We start from the raw sequence: 23,439 nt of genomic DNA on the forward strand, positions 1-23,439 counted from the left end.
CTGCACTCTAGAGCCCAGGTGCCGCAACTACTGAAGCATACATGCCTAGAGCCCATGCTCCACAACAAGCCACTGCAATGAGAAGCCCGAGCACCGCAACGAAGAGCAGCCCCCATTTGCCACAACTAGAGAAAGCCTGCACGCAGCAACGAAAACCCAAAGCAGCAAAAAAAAAAAAAAAAAAAGTGGATAAAGGTGCTAAATCTCAGAAGAAAAAAAGAGATAAAAAGAAATAGTTAAGAACAAGCGGCAAGAAAAAGCAAAGTAGAGGTTGACAAAGGAAGGAAGCCAGAATGGAAATAAATCATTTGGAAGGTTCGAATACGGTCCTCACTGAACTCAGAAAGGGTTCGGTGTACCCTTCTCTCAGCGGAGTCACACAGGATAATACTCCTGTGAAGGAGGAAGATTACAAAGTGTACTCAAAGCCTCGTACCTGAGCATGCAAGTCTAGCGTTTCTTTCCCACTCTGCTGAGCACGACTGGCTTCTGCAGGTGTTCTGAATCCCACTCCCCTGCAGGCCAGCGAGAGCTGCACCCTAGCAAACCTCCCCAGAAGCTGCTCTCTTAAGGAGAACCCACTGCCCGGAATGGCATGACAAGAAAAGGAATATTTCCAATTTGCTTCTTTAATAGAGTTTATTCTTGATCCATTGGTTTAATTATAAAGGCCCGCTCTATTTCTCTAATTTAGAATTCATACTTTGTTACTGGCCTTTTTTTTTTTTTTAAATTGGGCATGTATTAGATCATGTGAAAATTTAAGACATCCCTTGTTTCACCAGCATGAAAATGACAAGACTCTGATCGTTATTATATTGGAATCCTACCTGGTAGTTTTAATAAAATATAGAAATCTAATGTATATTCTTCCCCAACTTGTAGTCCAATGCCAAAAATTAACTCCAAATGAATCAAGACCTAAACACAAAAGCTAAAACTATAAGACTTCTAAAACACAGGAGGAAAATTGCACACCTGTGGTAGGCAGCCTCTAAAATGGCCCCTAGTGGGAATTCCCTGGTGGTCCAGTGTTTAGGACTCTGTGCTTCCACTGCAGGGGGGCCTGGGTTCCATTTCTGGTCAGGGAACTAAGATCCCACAAGCCACACAGTGAGGCCAAAAAACAAAAATTCCAAAAAACCTAGTGAACCGACTTCCTGCTATCCCAACCCATCTGTAACCCCCTACCCTTGAGAGTGAGCTGGGTATAGTGACTCTCTTCCAGTGAATAGAGTGAGGCAGAGGTGATAGGATATCACTTGCAAAATTAGACTGACACAAATGAGTGTGTGTATAACTGTGAGGTCTGAACGAGCTCTATGGATTGTGCCAATGTCAGTTCCTTGAGATGTTGTCTTCGGGGGAAGGGACATGGAGGAAGGAGGAATGCATGAGATTTCCCTGTATATTTCTTTGCAGCCTTCTGTGAATCCATAATTATTTCTAATTTAAAAATATTATAAAAGTGGTTTTTTTTATAGTGAGTTAATCTCAGGGAATTCCCTGGCAGTCCAGTGGTTAGGACTCGGCACTTTCACTGCTGGGGCCTGGGTTCAATCCCTGGTCGGGGAACTAAGATCCTACATGCCACACAGTGAGGCCAAAAAATAAAATAAAATAATAAAAAAGTGAGTTAATCTCAAAAAAGGAAAAAAAAAGGAATGTGGCTTCCATCTTGCCCCAGCACCCCCACTCCTTGCTCTGGGGTAAGGCAGCTACCATGTTGGTAGCTGCCCAATGAGAGGCCCATGTGGCAGAACTGAGGGGACGTCCAGCAAACAGCCAGTGAGGAACTAAGGACCTCAGTCTAACAGCCCTCAGGGAATTGAATCCTGCCAATAACCAGGTGAGTGCTCTAGGAAGCAGATCCTCCCCCAATAAAGTGTTCAGATAAGTTGACCTTGGCCAACTGCAACCTCTTAAGAGACCCTAAACCAGAACCACCCAGCTAAGCTGCTCCCAGATTTCTGACCCACAGAAAGTGAGAAAATAAACGTTTGTCATTTTAAGCTGCTGAGTTTTGGGATAATTTATTATGCAGCAATAGATACTAATAGAACAACCTTAAGGTAGGCAAAATTTTCTCAAATAAAACCCAAATAGCATGAATAATAAAAGGAAAAAAGTGATAAATTGGCCTTCATCAAAATTAAAAACTTCTGCTTTTCAAAAGACACCATTATGGCGGCGGGGGGGGGGGGGAGAAAGAAAGAGAAAAAAAGGCAAGTCGCAGAATGGGAGAAAGTATTCACAATACATATATTTGATAGAGGAGTTGTATCTAGAATAAAGAACACTTACAACTCAATAAAACAAACAACCCATTAAAATATAAACAATAGATATTTCAAAAAAGATGTGCAAATAAACTCAAAAGAATAACAAAAATAAAAAAGACTGACAATACCATGTATTGGTGAGGATATGGAACAACTGGAACTCTTATACGTTGCTGGTGGGGATGTAAAATGGTACAACCACTATGGAAAACAGTTTGGCAGTTCCTTACGAAATTAAACATTTACCTACCGTAAGAGTCAGCAATCCCACTCCTGGAGATTTATTCAAGTGAAATGAAAACATATTCAGGGACTTCCCTGGTGGCGCAGTGGTTAAGAATCCGCCTGCCAATGCAGGGGACATGGATTCGAGCCCTGGTCTGGGAAGATCCCACATGCCGGGGAGCAACTAAGCCCGTGAACCACAACTACCGAAGCCCGAGTGCCTAGAGCCCTGTGCTCCTCAACAAGAGAAGCCACCTCAATGAGAAGCCTGCACACTGCAACAAAGAGTAGCCCCCACTCGCTGCAACTAGAGAAAGTCCGCGAGCAGCAAGGAAGACCCAACATAGGCAAAAATTAATTAATTAATTAAAAATATATATTTAAAAAAAAGAAGCAGCTAAGGGATGGGACTTCCTTGGTGGTCCAGTGGTGAAGATTCCACACTTCCAATGCAGGGGGAATGGGTGTGATCCATGTTTGGGGAACTAAGATACCATGTGCCATGTGGTGTGGCCAATAAATAAATAAATAGATGTATGTAAAAAAACAAAAAACATATTCAAAGCAGCTTTATTCATGATAGTCCAAAACTAGAATGACCACCAACAGATAAATGGATAAACACAGTGTGTTACATCCCTAGAATAGAACACTACTCAGCAATAAAAAGATACGAATTACTAATGATGCTGTAACATGAATAAATATAGAAAACATTATATTGACCAGAAGAAGCCAGACACAAAAGAGTACGTACAATATGATTCTGTTTATATGAAACCCTAGAAAATACAAACAAATGCTATTATGACAAAAAGCAGGCCAGTAGGGCTAGGAGTGGGGGTGTCTGACTGCAAAGAGGCCCTAGGAAACTTAAGGGTGATGGAAGTGTTTTATTGTGGTGGTGATTATAAGTGTGTACAACACCGTCAAAATTCATCAAAATGTACACCTAAAATGGGTACATATTATTGCATTAAATTATACATCAATAAAACATTAGCTTAAAAAGTTATTAGGCATGTATCAAATAAACTGAAAACTTAAAACGTCCTGACTACTTTGTTTCCCAACATGAAAGTGACAGGACTATAATCATTATATTGAAAACACACCAGGCAGTTGTAATAACATATAGAAATCCTGGATTTAATTTTTCTTCCCTGATCCTCATTCAAATACCGGTCAGTCAAATATTTAAAGAGTAAACACAACGTGCAAGTCACATATAAAGAAAACATAGTACATAAGTTTAATGAATAGAAGAATTAGTTATTTAATTCCCAGCTTGAAGCTCTACCTTTACAACAATGTATCTGGTAAGTACATATTTAAAATTCTAATTCTAATGGTAAAGAAGTTGATGAAGTCAGACACTGCAACTCTAAATTCTGGAGATTTTCCTACTCTTGTACTGATGACTCCCCCTATGTAGGATTGCATCATTCATTCATGCTGTTTGGTAACAGGCAGCACTGGGATAAAACAAGTGAAAACCATTCAAAAGTAAACGGATAAAAAAAAGCCTTGGAATCCCATGAAATATTTTATCTATCCCGATTAAGGAAAATAAATGTAGAATCACAGAGGCCCTGGGTGTAGGACAGGCAGACCGGTAATCAGAAAGTTGGGCACACGGACAGATAAACACATGCCCAGACTTACCCGGGCGCTGCTGCTAGTTCCTGGGCCGCTGCCACCGCCTCCAGGTCTCCCGCGGCTGTAACCGTCCGACTGCGGGGGGCCGAGGGCTGGCTCCGACGTGGAGTCGCGGAGTTCCGAGGGAGGTGACCTGTGTAGACCCGCAGAGCCTTTACCAAACAATCATGAGATCTGCTGATAAGTGCGGTGGCTTCTGGCGGGGTTTGCATGCGCTTTACTAAACTGGAGCCCGTAGACCTCCGCTCTGCAGGGCCGGGCAGCCCTTGGCCCCGCCCCCGAAGGAGGGACTCCCTGAGCCCGCCCCCTCCTCCCTCCGGGGGCTCAGCGCTGGCGGATCTAGACTTGAACTCCGCGGGGGACGCTATCCCGCAAAGCCTCGGGCCACACCACCTCTACTTTGCGGAGGAGGAACAAAAGAGCTTGCGTGCTACTCAAGCGCTCCCCACCGCCACCACCACTTGGGATAAGAGTACGTGAGAGGAGCGAGGGACCTCTGCACTGATTTTGCACTTAACGAAAGCCCCTTAGGGACCTTTTTTGAAATCCACGTTTGCCTTTATGCTGTTGTAGGAATGTAAGTCCCAAGAGAACTTCAAAAACTACTTACATTCGCAAATGCAAAAAACCGTGAGTAACGAAATGAGTCTTTGCACATTTTTTTTTTGTCATCTTATTTTCTTCTAGGTGTCACCTGCCCAGCTACTTTTATGTTCACTACAATAAATAAGTGATTGCCCCCAAACATTTACTTTTGGGTACAGCTGGCTGGAGCTGGGCAGTGAGGTCCTACCCTAAAACACAACCTGAAACCTCAGATACTGACAGTCATGTCTGCAGGCTCCTTCCAAAACTGGTCATTCAGGCAGAGAGGATGCAATTGCTGGAGCAAGACTCCCTCGGTCACAGCATCCCTGCCCTTTGCTACAGGACCCCTCAAAAAACACAATTCTATCCAGAAACAAAAGTCCTGATGCTCCGTGGTCACATGTGCCTTTGAAGTTCAATGTTCTCAGATTTCATTAGTAAGAAAATGTTTGCAGGTTTGGGGCACACCCGGTTTAATTTCTCCCCAGATCTGCCAGAGATGGTTTTGATGAAGGATGGAAAGAAGGAATTTTGATGTTTTGAAATATGAGGTAAAAGATTATACAACTAGTAGGGAAGGGCAAAATAAAGGGGTCTAAAATAACAGTCTAGTCAAGAACTTGTTTATATTTTATGATGAGTAATTTAAAAATAAGTATAATAAAAGAAACAAGATGTTAAACACCAAATATTTACTTGTATATAAGTATAAAATGGTAACTGAGAATTTATTTCAAGAGGAAAAGAAACCCAAGTACAATAAATGTGAAGCAGTAAAAGTTCATTTTTGCTATTATTCATATTTCATAGATGTTTAATATTAAATAGATTTCAGATAAAATATATCAAATAAAATCTGTCAGCTATTTACGGTCCCTGTACCCACCTCACATTTACACCTGTATTAACACTTGTGGGTGTGAGGTGGCAGTGTTGTAGGCACTGTTTAGATAGAACACATACCATTAAAAAAAAAAAAAATGTTATCCAGAGGAAGCTAATGGGTGGTCACAGATACATATAACAATCAGGAAGTAATACATGTAACAATCAGACAAGGCATAACTATATAAACAGATTTTAATATGCTTATTGTTGTTCCTCTGGAATATGTTAAATAGCACACCTAAACCAAATACAATGTAGTATAATGAAGCCATAATCAAAACATTAGCAAGTTATTTTGCGAAGTTTTAATCATAACTGGCTATTAAAAAGTAATACAAGTAATACTAGTGTTCCTGAAAGGTTTTCTATAGATCACATTTTTATAAGCTAACAAATTTTCTAATGATTAACTATGTTAGAATCAAGTACTATTTTTTTAAAAAAGTAATTCAGTGCTAATAAAATAGCCTTCTAAAATAGAGAATGTTGGAACAGTCACTCTAGAAAACAATATAGTATTATTGAGCAATATTGAACCTGCACATTTTCTATGACCCAGCAATTCCACCTCAAGAATGCACTCAGGGGGCTTCCCTGGTGGCACAGTGGTTGAGAGTCCACCTGCCGATGCAGGGGGCGCAGGCTCGTGACCCGGTCTGGGAAGATCCCACATGCCGCGGAGCGGCTGGGCCTGTGAGCCATGGCCGCTGAGCCTGCGCGTCTGGAGCCTGTGCTCCGCAACGGGAGAGGCCACAAGAGGCCCGCGTACCGCAAAAAAAAAAAAAAAAAAAAAGAATGCACTCAGAAGAAACTCTCATACATGAGTACTGAGAGTCACATGGGAGAATATTCACAGCAGTACTGTATATATATAAATAGTCATTGACTGGAAACTTTAAAAAGATAATATCACTTAATATCGTAAATGATAACTCATAACATAAAATTCAGAATGGTACTTACCTCTAGGGACAGAAAAGGAAATAAGACTGGAAAGAGAGTATAAATAGACTTAGTTCTTTAATGATATTGACAGTGTTCCTTTATTTTAAGGGCAGTGCATATACAGGACTTTTTTTGTATCTGTGTATATATAAAAGATTTTATAATACATGTAATATTTTATATCAGTACATTAAATGCCAATATATTAAAACATCATAAACATTTTAAAGGAATATACTTAAAGAAAAATACAATTTAATGTAAACATTGACATTCAAAATGTCACACCCTGAAAATATGTCCATGATATGTCATGTAAATAAAGCAGGTTGCAGAACATTATATATAGCTTAATTCCCTTTTTTTTTTTTTTTTTTTTTTGTTGCGGTATGCGGGCGTCTCACTGTTGTGGCCTCTCCCGTTGCGGAGCACAGGCTCCGGACGCGCAGGCTCAGCGGCCATGGCTCACGGGCACAGCCGCTTTGCGGCATGTGGGATCTTCCCGGACCGGGGCATGAACCCGTATCCCCTGCAACGGCAGGCGGACTCTCAACCACTGCGCCACCAGGGAAGCCCTTAATTCCCATTTTTGAACAAAGAAAACTCTGTGTATGTGTATAAACATGTGCGGTATATGATTATATGTCTATGTCTGCATATAGTTGTTAATTCTGGGGAGTAGTTAATCCTGGGGAGTAAAAGGAATGAAGAATTTACCTTTCTACTTTATTTGGTTTCGCAGATATAGAGAACAGACTTGTAGTTGCCAAGGGGGGGGGAGGGAAGGATTGGGAGTTTGGGATTAGCAGATGCAAACTATTATATATAGGATGGATAAACAACAAGGTTCTACTGTGTAGCACAGAGAACTATATTCAATATCCTGTGATAAATCATAATGGAAAAGAATATGAAAAAGAATATATATACGTATAACTGAATCGTGTTGCTGTACAGCAGAAATTAACACAACATTGTATATCAACTATACTTCAATAAAATTTTTAAATATATTTAAAGTAACTTCTCTTAGGTCATAATAGTTGCTTGGAAGAATAAATTCTGATCATTTAAAAAATGGTGTAAATCTATATCTATTGACAAAGAAGAATTTTGGGACATATTATTGAATAAACATGCAGAATACAAAACAGCATATATAGTATGAGCTTATTCTTATAAATCTGTGTATAACTGAGAGATGTTTGGAATGTTTACCAAAATGTTTAGTTGCCTCTCAATGATTTTCATTCTTCCTTGTACTCTTTTGTATGACTTGAACTTTCTACATGATTATGCATTATGTATTATCTTTGGCATTAGGGAAAATATACAGCTATCTTTATAATGTAGAAAAATGGGGAAATTTTACATTACAAAGTGAAATGATTATGATATAGGTACTGCAGTTATGTATGACTGAATGTCATATGACTGAGACTCTTGGAGTGTTTAAGGGAAACAGCCAGCAGCAGATCCCAGAAAACACCAGCAAAAACAGACTCCCAGAGGATGAGAAAATAGATTCACTGAGGATGAGAAGTTCATGTGAAAGTGAAAATGTTTGTTGTTCTAAACGATCAGAGCAGAAGTAGAGATAAAAAGAACTGAGGTTGGGTTAAAGCTATAGGGAACATAGTAGAAAGAGGAGGTACAGAACGTCCAAAAGAATGTCTGGGAAACTCAGATATGAAAATCTCAGAAAGTAGATAAAGAGCTCACCTAAAATCCAGGGGCTATGTTTCCTGTGTGCAATGACTAGTGATGATGCCAGAGAGCACAGGTCTGGGGCAAAAGCCCTGTTTAGAATAGAGAAGCAAAGAAAGCAGGGCTACACAAAAACTACAAAAAGGGCCACATAGAATGAGACAGTCTGATCGTGATCGTGAAAACCTTTGCACTGTGAAATCTGGAAAACTACCTTGGTCTCTCTTGCTCTTCCTTCACAGAAGACACTTGAAAATGGTTGGAAAACACAATTCATTTAATAATGGATTAAAAAACGAAAGAAGAAAGGTAAGCTGGGACGAAGTGAGAGAGTGGCATGGACATATATACACTACCAAATGTAAAATAGATAGCTAGTGGGAAGCAGCCGCGTAGCACAGGGAGATCAGCTCGGTGCTTTGTGACCACCTAGAGGGGTGGGATAGGGAGAGTGGGAGGGAGACGCAAGAGGGAGGGGATATGGGGATATATGTATACGTATAGCTGATTCACTTTGTGATACAGCAGAAAATAACACACCATTGTAAAGCGATTATACTCCAACAAAGATGTTAAAAAAAAAAAAGAAAGAAGAAAGTGACAAACACCTTTGTTATGAGATGAACTGTGTACCCCAGAAGTTTGTATGCTGAAGTTCTAACGCCTAGTACCTCAGAATGTGACTCTATTTGGAGATAAGGTCTTTAAAGAAATGATTAATTTAAAATGAGTTCTTTAGATTGAGCCCTAAACTAATTTGACTGGGGTCCTAATAAAAAGAGAAAATTTGGATGCCAGAAATGCAAGTGTGCACAGAACAAAAACTATGTGAGGCCACAGTGAGAAGGCAGCCATCTGCAAGCCAAGGAGAGTGGCCTCAGAAGAAACCAAACCTGCCGACACCTTGATCTTGGACTTCTAGGCTGCAGAGCTTTGAGGGAAAAAAATTTTATTTTTTAAGCCACCCAGTCTGTGGTATTTTGTTATGCAGTCTAATGCAATCTTTCATACAAAATTACTATTAAAATGGTAGAAAAGAGCAGATAATCTTACCCATAGACAAAAAATACACACTAGAAAACTAGAAAACTGTTGGCCACAGAAGAAATGAAAGCTGTGACTGAGTATACATTCTGCCTTGATATTTAAAAACACAATGGGACTTCCCTGGTGGCACAGCAAGGAAGACCTATGCAGCCAAAAATTTATTTATTTATTTATTTATTTATTTTTTTAAAAAGACAAATCATGAAGTGAGAAAAAAATATTTGCAGAACTAATTTCCCTAATATAAAAAGAAGTTCTAGAAAAAAGAACAAGACCAATAATCCATAGAAAAATGAGAGAAGATGTACAGTCAGTGCTCAGATAAAGAAAAACAAATGGCTTTAAAACATAGGAAAGAAGCTCAATTTCACTTACATGAAATGCAAATTAAAACTATACTGAATGGGGCTTCCCTGGTAGTGCAGTGGTTGAGCGTCCGCCTGCCGATGCAGGGGACACGGGTTCGTGCCCCGGTCCGGGAAGATCCCACATGCCGCAGAGTGGCTGGGACCGTGAGCCATGGCCACTGAGCCTGCGCGTCCGGAGCCTGTGCTCCGCAACGGGAGAGGCCACAACAGTGAGAGGCCCATGTACCGCAAAAAACAAAACAAAACAAAACAAAAACTATACTGAATGATTTCTCACTGTTGTATAAAGAAGTTACAAATAAGGAAAGCAGAAGCACTAGAATGAACCTTGTGGTATTGGATTAGAATTGAAAGTATGAGTATAAATGAATGGTTTTTGTATATATGCAGACAGATATAGACGTGTATGTGTTCATACAAATATTCTGCTGAGAGGGTCTAGTGGCAATGACACCCTAGTAGCAGTAAGCATACCTAGCATCCAGATATTACTTTCCAAATACGATTAACCAATAAGAAGTCCAGAGCTCTTTGGAGAAATGGCTGGTTTCATGGCTGGGGCTAAGAAAATACAAGATGCGTTTGGAACATTTTATACTGTGCTTCCAGAAAGTAAAGTGCTCAGAAAATGATGGGGACAAGTCAAAAAACAAAAGAGCCAACTTGAAGAGCTCCTAATTTGAGGATCAAAATAAAGACTATAACTGACTACAATCTAAGAATAAAACAAGAATCCTTGAGAGAAGGGGAGAAGGGAAAGATCTTCCTTACAGTAGAATTCCAATTAACATAAATATATAAAGAATGATCAAAATATGATAAAGGAGGCAAGAATATACAATGGAGAAAAGACAGCCTCTTCAATAAGTGGTGCTGGGAAAACTGGACAGCTACATGTAAAAGAGTGAAATTAGAACACTCCCCAACACCATACACAAAAATAAACTCAAAATGGATTAAAGACCTAAATGTAAGGCCAGACACTGTAAAACTCTTAGAGGAAAACATAGGCAGAACACTCTATGACATAAATCACAGCAAGATTCTTTTTGACCCACCTCCTAGAGAAATGGAAATAAAAACAAAAATAAACTGGGACCTAATGAAACTTCAAAGCTTTTGCATAGCAAAGGAAACCATAAACAAGATGAAAAGACAACCCTCAGAATGGGAGAAAATATTTGCAAACGAAGCAACTGACAAAGGATTAATCTCCAAAATATACAAGCAGCTCATGCAGTTCCATATCAAAAAAACAAACAGCCCAATCCAAAAATGGGCAGAAGACCTAAATAGACATTGCTCCAAAGAAGATATACAGATTGCCAACAAACATATGAAAGGATGCTCAACATCATTAATCATTAGAGAAATGCAAATCAAAACCACAATAAGGCCCAGGACCAGACGGCTTCACAGGCGAATTCTATCAAACATTTTTTTTTTTTTTTTTTGCGGTACGCGGGCCTCTCACTGTTGTGGCCTCTCCCATTGCAGAGCACAGGCTCCGGACGCGCAGGCTCAGCGGCCATGGCTCACAGGACCAGCCGCTCCACAGCACGTGGGATCTTCCCCGACCGGGTCACGAACCCGTGTCCCCTGCATTAGCAGGCAGACTCTCAACCACTGCGCCACCAGGGAAGCCCTATCAAACATTTAGAGAAGAGCTAACACCTATCCTCCTCAAACTCTTCCAAAATATAGCAGAGGGAGGAACACTCCCAAACTCATTCTACGAGGCCAACATCACCTTGATACCAAAACCAGACAAGGATGTCACAAAGAAAGAAAACTACAGGCCAATATCACTGATGAACATATATGCAAAACTCCTCAACAAAATACTAGCAAACAGAATCCAACAGCACATTAAAAGGATCATACACCATGATCAAGTGGGGTTTATTCCAGGAATGCAAGGATTCTTCAATATACGCAAATCAATCAACGTGATACACCATATTAATAAATTGAAGGAGAAAAACCATATGATCATCTCAATAGATGCAGAGGAAGCTTTCGACATAATTCAACACCCATTTATGATAAAAACCCTGCAGAAAGTAGGCATAGAGGGAACTTTCCTCAACATAATAAAGGCCATATATGACAAACCCACAGCCAACATCGTCCTGAATGGTGAAAAACTGAAAGCATTTCCACTAAGATCAGGAACAAGACAAGGTTGCCCACTCTCACCACTCTTATTCAACATAGTTTTGGAAGTTTTAGCCACAGCAATCAGAGAAGAAAAGGAAATAAAAGGAATCCAAATCGGAAAAGAAGAAGGAAAGCTGTCACTGTTTGCAGATGACATGATACTATACATAGAGAATCCTAAAAATGCCACCAGAAAACTACTAGAGCTAATCAATGAATTTGGTAAAGTAGCAGGATTAATGCACAGAAATCTCTGGCATTCCTATACACTAATGATGAAAAATCTGAAAGTGAAATCAAGAAAACACTCCCATTTAGCATTGCAACAAAAAGAATAAAATATCTAGGAACAAACCTACCTAAGGAGACAAAAGACCTGTATGCAGAAAATTATAAGACACTGATGAAAGAAATTAAAGATGATACAAATAGATGGAGAGATATACCATGTTCTTGGATTGGAAGAACCAACACTGTGAAAATGACTCTACTACCCAAAGCAATCTACAGATTCAATGCAATCCCTATCAAACTACCACTGGCATTTTTCACAGAACTAGAACAAAAAATTTCACAATTTGTATGGAAACACAAAAGACCCTGAATAGCCAAAGCAATCTTGAGAACGAAAAATGGAGCTGGAGGAATCAGGCTCCCTGACTTCAGACTATACTACAAAGCTACAGTAATCAAGACAGTATGGTACTGGCACCAAAACAGAAATATAGATCAATGGAACAGGATAGAAAGCCCAGAGATAAACCCACACACAAATGGTCACCTTATCTTTGATAAAGGAGGCAGGAATGTACAGTGGAGAAAGGACAGCCTCTTCAATAAGTGGTGCTGGGAAAACTGGACAGCTACATGTAAAAGTATGAGATTAGATCACTCCCTAACACCATACACAAAAATAAGCTCAAAATGGATTAAAGACCTAAATGTAAGGCCAGAAACTGTAAAACTCTTAGAGGAAAACATAGGCAGAACACTCTATGACATAAATCACAGCAAGATCCTTTTTGACCCACCTCCTAGAGAAATGGAAATAAAAACAAAAATAAACAAATGGGACCTAATGAAACTTCCAAGCTTTTGCACAGCAAAGGAAACCATAAACAAGACCAAAAGACAACCCTCAGAATGGGAGAAAATATTTGCAAATGAAGCAACTGACAAAGGATTAATCTCCAAAATTTATTAGCAGCTCATGCAGCTCAATAATAAAAAACAAAACAACCCAATCCAAAAATGGGCAGAAGACCTATGTAGACATTTCTCCAAAGAAGATATACAGACTGCCAACAAACACATGAAAGAATGCTCAACATCATTAATCATTAGAGAAATGCAAATCAAAACTACAATGAGATATCATCTCACACGTCAGAATGGCCATCATCAAAAAATCTACAAACAATAAATGCTGGAGAGGGTGTGGAGAAAAGGGAACACTCTTGCACTGCTGGTAGGAATGCAAATTGGTACAGCCACTATGGAGAACAGTATGGAGGTTCCTTAAAAAACTACAAATAGAACTAACATATGACCCAGCAATCCCACTACTGGGCATATACCCTGAGAAAACCATAATTCAAAAAGAGTCATGTACCAAAATGTTCATTGCAGCTCTATTTACAATAGCCCGGAGATGGAAACAACCTAAGTGTCCATCATCGGATGAATGGATAAAGAAGATGTGGCACATATATACAATGGAATATTACTCAGCCGTAAAAAGAAACAAAATTGAACTATTTGTAATGAGGTGGATAAACCTGGAGTCTGCCATACAGAGTGAAGTAAGTCAGAAAGAGAAAGACAAATACCATATGCTAACACATATATATGGAATTTAAGAAAAATAAATGTCATGAAGAACCTAGGAGTAAGACAGGAATAAAGACAGAGACCTACTAGAGAATGGACTTGAGGATATGGGGAGGGGGAAGGGTAAGCTGTGACAAAGCGAGAGAGTGGCATGGACATATATACACTACCAAATGTAAAATAGATAGCTAGTGGGAAGCAGCCGCATAGCACAGGGAGATCAGCTTGGTGCTTTGTGACCACCTAGAGGGGTGGGATAGGGAGAGTGGGAGGGAGGGAGACCCAAGAGGGAAGAGATAGGGGGACATACGTATATGTATAACTGATTCACTTTGTAATAAAGCAGAAACTAACACACCATTGTAAAGCAATTGTACTCCAATAAAGATGTAAAAAAAAAAAAAAACCACAATAAGGCATCACCTCACACCAGTCAGAATGGCCATCATCAAAAAATCTACAAACAACAAATGCTGGAGAGGGTGTGGAGAAAAGGGAACCCTCTTGCACTGTCAGTGGGAATGTAAATTGATACAGCCACTATGGAGAACAGTATGGAGGTTCCTTAAAAAACTAAAAATAGAACTACCATATGACCCAGCAATCCCACTACTGGGCATATACCCTCAGAAAAGCATAATTCAAAAAGAGTCATGTACCACAATGTTCACTGCAGCTCTGTTTACAATAGCCAGGACATGGAAGCAACCTAAGTATCCATCAACAGATGAATGGATAAAGAAGATGTGGCACAAATATACAATGGAATATTACTCAGCCATAAAAAGAAACGAAATTGAGTTATTTGTAGTGAGGTGGATGGACCTAGAGACTGTCATACAGAGTGAAGTAAGTCAGAAAGAGAAAAACAAATACCGTATGCTAACACATATATATGGAATCTAAAAAAAAAAAAAATGGTTCTGAAGAACCTAGGGACAGGACAGGAATAAAGATGCAGATGTAGAGAATGGACTTGAGGACACGGAGAGGGGGAAGGTAAGCTGGAACGAAGTGAGAGAGTGGCATGGACATATATACACTACCAAATGTAAAACAGATAGCTAGTGGGAAGCAGCCACGTAGCACAGGGAGATCAGCTCAGTGCTTTGTGTCCACCTAGAGGGGTGGGATAGGGAGGGTGGGAGGGAGATGCAAGAGGGAGGAGATATGGGGATATATGTGCATGTATACCTGATTCATTTTGTTATACAACAGAAACTAACACACCACTGTAAAGTAATTATACTCTAATAAAGATGTTAAAAAAAAAATGATCAAAATAGAAAATTACCATTTGGCAAACTGTCAGGTCTGAGAGTTAATTTTATCCTACTTACAAACTAATAAGTTAGCCTGATACCACTTCATAGATGGTGGCCAAAAACAGACTCCTGGATCAAAGACAAAGGACTTTATCACTTACAGCATAGCAAACAGCATAAGCACTATTTTATTTCCATCAGTTCTCCTTGTTCTCGAGTTCCATGGGGGCAACATAATACAGCAACATAATACAGCCCTCATGAAAAGGATTAGTGCTCTTATAAAAGAGATACCACAGAGACCCCCAGCCCCTTCCACTATATGAAGACAGAAAAAAGGCACTGGCTGTGAACCAGGAAGAAGACCCTCACCTGACCAGGCCTGCACCTTGATCTTGCACTTTCCTGCCTCCAGAACAGGAGTATGGCAAGGATGCCCACTTTCACCACTTCTGTTCAACATAGTACTGAAAGTTCTAGCCAGAACAATTAGGCAGGAAAAGAAATAAAAGGCATCCAGATTGGAAAGGAAGAAGTAAAATTATCTCTGTTTGCAGATGATATGATCTCATATGTAGAAAACCCTAAAGACTCCATAAAAAAGCTTTAGAACTAATAAATGAATTTGGCAAAGTAGCAGATTAAAAAGTTAACACGAGGGCTTCTCTGGTGGCGCAGTGGTTGAGAGTCTGCCTGCCAATGCAGGGGATATGGGTTCGTGCCCCGGTCCGGGAAGATCCCACATGCCGCGGAGCGGCTGGGCCTGAGAGCCATGGCCGCTGAGCCTGCGCGTCCGGAGCCTGTGCTCCGCAACAGGAGAGGCCACAACAGTGAGAGGCCCACATACCGCAAAAAAAAAAAAAAAAAAAAAGTTAACACGAAAAAATCAGTTGCATTTCTATATACCAATAATAAACAATCTGACAAGAAATTTAAAATAATTCCATTTACAATAGCACCAAAAAACTTAGGAATTAATTTAACCAAGGAGGTGAGAGACTCATACAATGAAAAGTACAAAATATTGCTAAAGGAAATTAAAAAGGATATAAATAAATGGAACACATCCCATATTCATGGATTAGAAGACTTAATATTGTTAAAATGGCAATACTACCCAAAGCAATCTGTAGATTCAATGCAATCTCTAACAAAATTCCAATGATATTTTTTGCAGAAATAGAAAAACCTATCCTAAAATTCATATGTAGTCTCAAGGGACCCTGTATATGTCCTAAAACAGCCTTGAAGAAGAACAAAACTGGAAGACTCACACTTCCTAATTTCAAAACTTACTACAAATCTATGGTAATCAAAACAGTATGAAAAACAAACCAAAAAACAGTATGGTATTGGCATAAAGACAGACATATTGACCAATGGAATAGAATAGGGAGCTCAGAAATAAACATGTATGGTTAAATGATTTTTGACAAGGGTGCCAAGACCATTCAATGGGGGGAACAATCTTTCCAACATATAGTGCTGGGAAAACTGGATATTCACATGAAAAAGAATGAAGCTGGACCCTGACCTAACATCTTATACAAATATTAATTCAAAATAGGTCAAGGACCTATATGTAAGACCTAAAACAATAAAACTGTTAGAATAAAAAGGACAAAAGCTGCAAAACATTTGATTTGGCAATGATTTCTTGGATATGACACCAACGGCACACATAACAAAATAAAAAACAGACAAATTGGATTTCGTGAAAATTTTAAAATGTTGTTCATCAAGAAACAGTATCCACAGAGTAAAAAGGTAACCCACAGAATGAGAGAAAATATTTTCAAATCATATATCTGATAAGGGATTAATATTCAAAATATACAGAGAACTCCTAAAACTCAACAACAAAAAAACCCAATTCAAAAACGGTCAAAGGACTTGAATAGATATTTCTCCAAAGAAGATATACAAATAGCAAATAAGCACATGAAAGGAGTTCAACATCACTAATCCTAAGGGAAATGCAAATCAAAATTACAATGAGATACCCACCTCATACCCATTAGGATGGCTACTATCAGAAAACAACAACTGTTGATGAGGATGTTGAGAAATTAGAACACTTGTGCACTGTTGGTGGGGATGTAAAATGGTACAGCTACTGTGGAAAACAGTATGATGGGTCCTCAAAAAATTAAAATTGGAATTACTATATGACCCAGAAATTCCACTTCTGGGTATATACCCAAAAGAATTGAAAGTAGGGTCTCGAAGAGATATTTGTACACCCGTTTCACGGCAGCATTATTCACAATAGCTAAAACATGGATACAGCCCAAGTGTTCATCAATGGATGCATGGATAAGCATAATGTGGTATATACCATCAATGGAATGTTGTCCAGCGTTAAAAAGGAAGGAAATTCTGCAATATGCTATAACACGAATGAAACTTGAGGACGTCTGCTAAGTGGAATAATTCAGTCACAAAAAGACAAATACTGTATGATTTTTGTTATGTGTATATATATATATATCTTTACATATATAGGGATGTGTGTGTGTGTGTGTGTGTGTACAGGCGTACCTTGGAGATACTGCAGACCACTCCAATAAAGTGACTATCACAACAAAGCAAGTCACACAAATGTTTTGGCTTCCCAGTGCATATAAAAGTTATGTTTACACTGTAATGTAGTCTACTAAGTGTGTGATAGCATTATTTGTTAAAAAAAAATACACACCTTAATCTAAAAATACTGCTAAAAACTGCTATCATTTGAGTCTTCAGTGAGTTGTAATCTTTTTGCTGGTGGAGCGTATTGCTGATATCTGATGACTGATCAGGTTGCTTAAGGCTGGGGTGGCTGTCACAATTTTTTAAAAATAAGGCAGTGATGAAGTTTGCTGCATCAATTGAGTATTCCCATCGTGAACGATTTCTCTGTAGCGGCAATGCTGTTTTATAGCATGTTACCCACAGTAGAACTTCTTTCAAAACTGGAAACAGTCCTCTTAAATCCTGCTGCTGCTTTATCAACTGAGTTTATGTAATATTCTAAATCCTTTGTTATTTTAACAATCTTCACAGCATCTTCACCATGCATAGGTTCCATTTCAAGAAACCACTTTCTTGGGAGTTCCCTGGTGGTCCAGTGGTTAAGACTCCCTGCTCTCAATGCAGGGGGCCCAAGTTTGATCCCTGGTCAGGAAACTAGATGCCGCATGCCACAACTAAGAGCCCACATGCCACAACTAAGTGCCCACATGCCGTAACTAAAAAAAGAGCCCACATGACCCAGTGCAGCCAAAATAAATGAATAAATATTTTTTAAAAAGTAAAGAAGAAAAAAGAAACCATCTTCTTTCCTCAACCATAAGAAGCAACTCCTCATCCATTAAAGTTGTATCTGGAGGTTACAGCAAAGCAGTCACATCTTCAGACTCCCACTTCTAATTCTAGCTCTCTTGTTTCCACCACATCTGCAGTTACATCCTCCACTGAAGTCTTGAACCCCTCAAAGTCATCCATGAGGGTTGAAATCAACTTCTTCCAAACTCCTATTAGTGTTGATGTTTTGACCTCTTCCCATAAAGTACAAATATTTTCTTAATGTTCTTAATAGCATCTAGAATGGTGAATCCTTTCCAGAAGGTTTTCTTCTCTTTTTTTAAAAAAAATATATATTTATTTATTTATTTTTAGCTGTGTTGGGTCTTTGCTGCTGTGCATGGGCTTTGCTGCTGTGCATGTGGCGAGAGGGGGCTACTCTTCGTTGCAGTGCGCGGGCTTCTTATTGCGGTGGCTTCTCTTGTTGCAGAGCACAGGCTCTAGGCACACGGGCTTCAGTAGTTTTGGCACGTGGGCTCAGTAGTTGTGGCTCACAGGCTTTAAAGCACAGGCTCAGCACTTGTGGCACACAGGCTTAGTTGCTCCGCAGCATGTGGGATCTTCTTGCACCAGGGCTTGAACCCATGTCCCCTGCAATGGCAGGTGGATTCTTAACCACTGCACCACCAGGGAAGTCCCCAGAAGATTTTCAATTGACTTTGCCCAAATCCATCAGAGGAATCACTGTCTATGGCAGCTATAGCCTTATGAAATTTATTTCTTAAGTCATAAGACTTGAAAGTCAAAATTTCTCCTTGTGCAGAATGGATGTTGTGTTAGCAGACATGAAAATGTTAATCTCATTGTACATTCCATCAGAGCTCTTGGGTGACCAGGTATATTGTCAGTGAGTAGTAATATTTGGAAAGGAATCTTTTTCTGAGCAGTAGGTCTCAGTGGGCTTTAATTACTCAATAAACTATATTATAAACAGATGTTCTATCATCCAGGCTTTGCTGTTCCATTTATAAACCGTAGGCAGAATAGATTTAGCATAATTCTTAAGGGTCCTAGGATTTTCAGAATGGTAAATGAGCACTAGTTTCAAATTAAAGTCACCAGCTGCATTAGCCCCTAACAAAAGAGTCTGCCTGTCCTTTGAAGCTTTGAAGCCAGGCATTGACTTCTCCTCTCTAGGTATAAGAGTCCTAGACAGCATCTTCTTCCAATATAAGGCTGTTTAATCTACATTGAAAATCTGTTATTTAGTGTAGCCAGCTTCATTAATTATCTTCACTAGATCTTCTGGATAATTTGCTGCAGCTTCTGCATCAGCACTTGTGGCTTCACCTTGCACTTTTACATTAGAGATGGCTTCTTTCCTTAGACCTCGTGAACCAACCTCAGCTAGCTTCAAACTTTTACTCTGCAGTTTCCTTACCTCTCTCAGCCTTCATAGAATTGAAGAGAGTTAGGGCCTTCCTGTGGACTAGGCTTTGATTTAAGGGAACGTTGTGGCTGGTTTAATCTTCTAACCAGGCCACTAAAACTTTCTCCATATCAGCAATAAGGCCATTTTGCTTTTTTATTTGTGTGTTCACTGGAGTAGCACTTGTAATTTCCTTCAAAAACTTTTCCTTTGCGTTCACAACTTGGCTAACTGGCACAGGAGGCCTAGCTTTCAGCCTGTCTCAAACTTCGACATGCCTTCCTCACAAAGCTTAATTATTTCTAGCTTTTAACATGAGAGACATGCGACCCTTTCTTTCACTTGAACACTCAGAGGCCACTGTAGAATTATTAATCGGCCCTGTTTCAAAATTTTTGTGTCTCAGACACCAAGGGGGGAAAGTGGGGGGGGGGGTGGCGTTATGAATTGGGAGATTGGGAATGACATGTATACACTAATATGTATAAAATGGATAACTAATAAGAACCTGCTGTATAAAAAATAAATAAAATAAAATTCAAAAAAAAAATATGAAATATAAAAAAAAAAATTTGTGTGTCTCAGAAAATAAGGAGGCCCAAGGAGAGGGAGAGAGATGGGGAAATGGCTGGTAGATGGAGCAGTCAGAATGCCCACATTTACTAAGCTCACCATCTCATGCGGGCAGGTTTCATGGTGCCCCCAAATAATTACAACAGTAACATCAAAGATCACTGATCACAGGTCACCATAACAAATTATTTCATAATAATGAAAAAATTTGAAATATTGCAAGAATTAGTAAAATGTGACACAGAGACATGAAATAAGCAAATGGTGCTAGAAAAATGGTGCCAGTAGACTTTCCTCAATGCAGGGTTGTCACAAACCTTCAATTTGTAAAAAGCGGAATATTTGTGAAATGCAATAAAATGAAGTGCAATAAAACAAGGTATACCTGTACTATACACACACATACACACACACCACAGAGAGACAGAGAAAGAGAGAGAGAAAGAGGTACTTTAAGGGATTGGCTCACGTGACCGTGGAAGCTTGGTGAGTTCAAAATCTGCAGGATAGGGCAGCAGACTGGAGACCCAGGGAAGAGCTGCAGTTCAAGTCCAAAGGCAGTCAGCTGGCAGAACTCTGTCTTGCTAGGGGGAGGTAAGGTTTTTGTTCTATTAAGGTCTTCAACTGATTGAATGAGGCCCACACATGTTATATAGCATAATCTGCTTTACTCAAAGTCCACTGAGTTAAATGTTAATCGTATCCAAAACACACCTTCACAGAAACATCCAGAATAATGTTTGTCCATATATCTGTGTACTGTGGCCCAGTCAGGTTAACACATAACCATCACAAGTCCACCCCTTGTCTAGTTGGCACTCGTATGTATCTCCTCAAATTTAATAATTGAATAAAGACAGTAACGAGGTCATAAGTTTGCCTAACATGATACAACTCTCCTGCATAGACAACTGAAAACACCCTAACCCTTTCCCCAGAAGAGAATGCAAAGTCCTTGGGTGATGTTTATTCTTCTTCCTGATACCCCATAACTTAAAAACTATGCTATAAAGTTAACAATAAATACTATGACATAAAGTCAATAATGTTACATGACTATGTTACATGATAAAGGAATAAGAGAGAGAAGAAAACAAAGATATTTGCTCAAGACACACGCACACGTATTAATAATAACATAAGGAAAAAATACTCGACAAATACAGTCCTCGTTTCTGTAACTGGTCGTGTGGTTGCTGATGGTATTTAGAACTACCTTCTTCTACTCCCATACAGTGTTCCTGTTGCCCTCAGCAAGCACTTCAGCAAGTCACAGTTCTTTATTTGTTGGAGTGGCCCAAATCTTCATGCCTGAAGGGTCCTGGGCCATTAATAATCCTGCCTGAATTGAGTTGTTACAGTTTCCCACTGACTTTAATCACAGGCATGGTAATACTAAGAGACACCTTGTGGGATCTCTTGTATCCCAGACTATCTGTGTTGTGGAGGACTAGTCCAGTTTCCCTTTGTTTTTTTTGGTTTGTTTTGTTGTTGTTGTTGCTGTTTTTGTCTGCACCGTGCAGTTTGCAGCATCCCAGTTCCCTGACCAGGGATCGAACATGGGGCCCTGCAGTGAAAACGCTGAGTCTTAACCACTGGGTGCCAGGCAATTCCTCAATTTCCCTTTGGTAGTCAGGATCAATCACCCCAGTCAACCCAGTAAAACTCTTCTTTCCCTGTTGACCCAGAGGCATGAGGAGCTCAAAGTGGCTGAGTGGCAGTATTAATTTCCAGTTCCATGGAATTATTATTGTGTCTCCTAGTAGAAGCATTTCTCCCTTTGGAACTAAGACCTGTAGGCTAGTAGAACATAAGGTCATGAGGACAGGTAGCGAAAATTTTACTAGTGGGTCACTAGGGGTGCCACTCTCATTTCTACTCCTAGATACCTGTAAATCCTGGCTGTGAGAGAAACAGCACTGTATATTGGACATTGATTCAGAGCATATAAGCCTCCTGGAGAACTTTTTCCCAGCCCTGCAAGGGACTGCCACCTAGCTAGCCCAATAACTGAGTCTTTGAAAAGCCATTCTGCCATTCTATCAAGCTGCTTCAGGAGGGTGGGGAACATGGTAACATCAGTGAATTCCATGAGCATGGGCCCATTGCTGCACTTCCTTTGCTATCAAATGAGTTCTTTGAATAGAAGCAATGCTGCGTGGAATACCATGATGGTGGATAAGGCATTCTCTAAGTCCACGGATGGTAGTTTTGGCAGAAGCATTGTATGCAGGGAAAGCAAATCCATATCCAGAGTGTCTATTCCAATAACAAAACGTTGCCCCTTCCAGGACAGACGTATGGTGCAGTGTAATCAACCTACCACCACGTAGCTGGCTGATCACCCCAGAGAATGGTGTCATATCAGGGATTGAGTGTCATATCACTCAATCTCAGTGCTCAGATTGAGCACTCAGCGGTGGGGGTAGTCAAGTTAGCCTTGGTGAATGGAAGCCCATGTTGCTGATCCCATGCATAACCTCCATCCCTGCCCCCAGGGCCACTTTTTTCATAACTTCACTGGGCAATGACAGGGATGGCTAGGGAAGGAGGCCAACTGGTATCCACAGAATAAATTATTCTAGCCACTTACGAAAATCTTCCTCTGCTGAGGTCACCCTTTGGTGAGCATTCACATGGGACACAAATATCTTCATGTTGTTCACCCATTCAGAGAGGTCAATCCATGTATCTCTTTCCAAGACTTCCTTGTCACCAATTTTCTAATCATGTTTCTTCCAAGTCCATGACCATCCAGCCGAAGCACTGGCCATAGCCCATGAACTGGCATATAATCACTCATCAGGCCTTTTCTCTTTCTAAGCAAAATGAAAAACCAGTTGCATTGCTTGAAGTTCTGCCCACTGGGAGGATTTCCTTTTACCATTATCCTTCAGGAATGTCCCAGAAAGGAGCTATAGTACTACAGCTGTCCACTTTTAGGTGGAGCCTGCATGTCCTGAAGAACCATCAGTAAACCAGGCCCAAGTTTTCTCATCCTCTGTCAACTGATCACAGGGAACTTCCTATGAGGCCATAGGTGCAGGCTGAGAGAGAGAAGGTAAGATAGCATGAGCTGGGATCATGGATATTTAGGCCACTTCTTCATGTAACTTACTTGTGCCTCCAGGGCCTACTGAGACTTTAGTCTAGTTACAGCTTCAGAAGCAAAAAGGGGTGAGTCCTGA

The 23,439-nt window shown here is 40.0% G+C and overlaps 1 protein-coding gene across 6 annotated transcripts in view; it reads right to left on the minus strand.

The window, feature by feature from the left end:
* PSPH (phosphoserine phosphatase) overlaps positions 1-23,439 on the minus strand; it is a 49,859-nt gene that overhangs the window by 20,722 nt on the left and 5,698 nt on the right. For 2 of the 6 annotated variants that reach the window (XM_079945710.1, XM_079945709.1), the window contains 2 exons: positions 20,721-20,835; positions 4,173-4,299 (listed from right to left, as the gene is read on the minus strand). The gene's annotated coding sequence lies outside the window, so the exon portion shown is untranslated. Of the gene's footprint in view, positions 1-4,172; positions 4,479-20,720; positions 21,238-23,439 lie in introns of those variants that run through there. The other 4 variants (XM_079945711.1, XM_079945713.1, XM_079945712.1 and 1 more) reach the window with 3 other exon arrangements.

Source organism: Stenella coeruleoalba (genome assembly GCF_951394435.1).
Source record: "Stenella coeruleoalba genome assembly, chromosome: 15".
NCBI classification, from domain to species: domain Eukaryota; kingdom Metazoa; phylum Chordata; class Mammalia; order Artiodactyla; family Delphinidae; genus Stenella; species Stenella coeruleoalba.